The following is a 4,026-nucleotide window of genomic DNA, read 5'->3' as shown; positions in this document are numbered from 1 at the left end:
GGCAGGGCAAAGGCGGCCCCAGGGCCGCTTGTGCCCTGCCCCCCAGTTCTTAGATCCCCCCTGGGTTTCTGATCACTGTCAATGGCAGGGGGCTTCTTCCTGCTTTCCCTTCGCCTCCCTGTATTGTGCCTACATATGCAAATTAACTGCCATCTTGTTGGCAGTTAACTGCCAATCTTAGTTGGCAGTTAATTTGCATATAGCCCTGATTAGCCAATGAAAAGGGTAGCGTCATGTGCCAATTACCATTTTTCTCTTTTATTAGTGTAGATATATTACTCTGACTAATGAAGGAGCCAACACACCAAATATTTTTTGACCAATGCTTTTTAATAATGCCTTTCCTAATTTTGACCCCAGATTCAGAAAAATAAAATTATTTTATCTTTTAAACCAAAACTATTATTGGAGTTTCTTGGAAGGCAACGGAGTAACCACAAAGATGAGTTCTTATAAAAGGAGGGGAAAAGCAGTTTGTGAGACATACTTGAGATTTGATTTATTATTTTGTTAACTTAAAGCAATTTGCAATCTCCTTTGGTTATCAAATACAGGATTTTTGAAAACAATATCTGAATTGAAAGAGGAGTCAGCCTTCCAAAGTTAAAGATATTATTGATTTGAAAACTGGGCCCCATACACACAGGGAAATGAAAGGCCAAAGAAAGAGGCGGATAATTCCAGGTGGTAGGTGACCAGTTTAGTAAGTAAGTGAACTTGCATAGAAGGGTTGTCTAGGTGGCTACATGACTGGTGGGTCCACACCCACCTGCCAGAATCTTAAACGTTTATACAGAGGCCTTACCTGGGTACAGTCATGTATTCAGTCCACATGGTCTCAGCAGCACATTGCTCCCTCAAGGCTGCGTCCTTGAAACAGCTCCTGCTGTGGGAACAGTGGGCATAACGTCCATACCCAGGACAGGGGAGGGGAGAGGAGATTCCGATTGCCTGGGCCCTGCTTACAGGTCAACCAGGGTCACATCCTCTCAACAGATATGTAAATAATGTGTCATTAATGTATACATATTTAAAGGGTGTCCCAAAATTCACGCAAGAAGTAATTTTGATAGAAAACACAGGTTTATAATTTAAAATTGTAAATTTTTGATTGATTCATAAATTATATAGTACAGGGTTATATATGGAATAGAATATCAGGTAAATGGCCTCCATGGCTTTGCTGGCACATACACACTCTTTTGCTATTGCCTGAGCAGCTGCATTTTCGAAGAAGAATGGTCGGATGATGCTTCCAGCCCAAAATCCACACCAAACAGTGACACATTGTGGATGCATTTGTTTCTCAACAATCACTCATGGGTTTTCTGAACCCCAAATGCGACAATTTTGTCGATTAACCAAGCCATCAAGATGAAAAATGAGCCTCATTGAAATTCAGCCACATTTATGCAAAACGGTCATGGAAAATTTCAACAAAAGAGTGCATATGTGCCAGCAAAGCTGTGGAGGCCATTTATACAATATGCTATTCCATACATAACCCTATACTGTATACTTTGTGAATCAATAAAAAAAAATACAATTTTTAATTATAAACCTGTGTTTTCTATCAAAATTACTTCTTGAGTGAATTTTGGGACACCCTTTATATAGTTTTCAGATCTAAAAGAATATTCATGCTCACATACAAAGACTGATACTATGTCTGTAATTTGACTTTGAAAATGATTTTGTTTCTACATTTAATTGACATAATCGCAGCCTGTTTTATACTAGGAAAGAAAAGAGGCACTAGCACTAGGTGCTGAATCAGGGACGTACCTGATACAAACACTCTAACATTCCAGGCTCCCTAAGCTTTTGGAAACCTTCCTCTAAAGCAGGGGTGGGAACCTTTTTCTGCCAAGGGCCATTTGGATATTTGTAACATTATTCACTGAATACAAATTTATGTTGCATTGAAAAAAGCTCCTAGGTTTATTGAAGTTTGAATCCTACCTGTGATTGCCTGGGCATGACCAAACCAAAAAAATTTGTGGGCTTATGTGGCCCATGGGCTGTATGTTCCCCACCCCTACTCTAAAGTATAGCTGGGATTTCCATTTCCTTTAGTAAAATGGTCGGCAAACCGCAGCTCACGAGCCACATGCAGCTCTTTGGCCCCTTCTATAGGTATTTGACTGGGAGTATTTAGTGGTAATATTTTGCATACCTCTGTTGCCACATCAAACCATGGACCATCAGTGCTCTCTTTACTAAGAGCATTAGAAGAAGTGATGGGTGTTGGTCGGTCGGGCGACGGGAGACACGGCGCAGATGGGCCATGGGATACGCAGCCTGGGGAGGCGCGCGCGATTCATGCATGAGTTGAGTGAGCCAGTCAGTCAGCAGTCTCATGTGCAGTGGTTAGTGCTAGTCGCGTCCGCAAATCACACGTGGGTGACAAAAGTACCTACTCGAAGCATAAAGTTACCTGTATTTTTCCAACCAGCTGCAAATCCTACAGGTATTTTTGTCATCAATTTAAGAAGTATAATTCTTTTGTGTTGGTGGCTTTATTATTATAAAATGAAACATTTTTTAGGTGCCCTGTTTGGCATGGCTACAAAGAAGAAGCAAAGAAAAATGGAAGATGAAAACCGTGAATTTAAAGTTGAATGGATTGAGATTTTCGCGTTTATTCAAAACTTAAATGGCCTTCCTACCTGTCTTATTTGTCAGGAAAAATTGGCACATAGTAAGAAATCAAATTTGGAGAGACACTTTACAACTAAACACGTGCCATTTAGTACTAAATATCCTGTCAGGGATGCAAGGAAGAAAGACTTCAGAAGAGTCAAGAAAAATCAAGTTCTGTATTGAATTACTGGATGCTATCTTCCAACAATGTTAATATTGCAAGTTTTGTGGTTATTCAAGAGATTGCTAAGAGAGGAAAACCATATACAGACAGCGAATACATAAAAAGTTGTTTTATAAATGCATCCGAAGAGCTATTTCGGGATTTTAAGAACAAAGCAGATATTCTAAAATAAAATTAAAGAGTTACCATTGTTTGCTAAAACAGTGAAAGATAGAACAGTCAAAATGTCTTCGAATATAACCAATCAGCAAGTCGAAGATCTTAAATTGGTTTCAGCTTTATCAATAGCAGTTGGCGAGTCTTGTGACATAAATGATACAGTGCCAGTTTCACTTTTTGTACGATTTATTTCATCTACAGGTCCTAAAGAAGAACTTTTAGGATTATTGCCACTCAAAGGTCAAACACGTGGAGAGGATACAGCAAATGCTGTAATTGAGTGCATGGAAAAACATCATCTGCCACTCGATAAAACTGTCTCAATTTCAACAGACGGGTCAAAAAGTATGACCGGCATAAGAAACGGGTTTGTTGCTATTTTGAAAGAAAAAATTAATCATGAGATACTTACTTACCATTGCATCATTCATCAAGAAGCACTTTGTGCACAGACATTTCCAGAAGAAATCTGCAAAGTTATGGAATTGGTGATTAAGATGATCAACTCCATTATAGCGAAAGCTCTTAATCATCGCCAATTGAAAGAATTTTTAGTTGAAATGGAAAGTGAGTACGCAGATCTTCTGCTGCATAACGAGGTACGTTGGTTATCAAGAGGAAACGTTTTGAAATGTTTTGCTTCCTTATTAATAGAAATTTAAGCATTTCTCCTTGAGAAGGGTGTTCACTAGCCAGAACTAATGAATGATCAGTGGATCCAAATATTGTATTTCATGGTAGACATTACGTCTCATCTAAATCAGCTTAATGGTAAACTACAGGGGAAAGGAAACACAGTTTTTTCGATGTTAGAAGAAGTTATTTCATTTGAAAACAAATTATCTCTTTTTGCTCAAGATTTTGAAAGAGAAACTTTGATTCACTTTCCAAGCCTGTCGAAACCTCACCAAGAAAATAATTCTGATGTTGACATTTGCTATTTCAAAACAACACTTTTAAATATGAGGGAAGCTTTTCTCAACAGGTTTCAGGAATTCACAAACAGCACAGCGACGTTAGTCTTTGTTTAAAAAAACCTC

The sequence above is a fragment of the Myotis davidii genome, unplaced genomic scaffold (assembly GCF_000327345.1).
Source record: "Myotis davidii unplaced genomic scaffold, ASM32734v1 scaffold235, whole genome shotgun sequence".
NCBI lineage: Eukaryota > Metazoa > Chordata > Mammalia > Chiroptera > Vespertilionidae > Myotis > Myotis davidii.
This window is presented reverse-complemented; position numbering follows the sequence as displayed.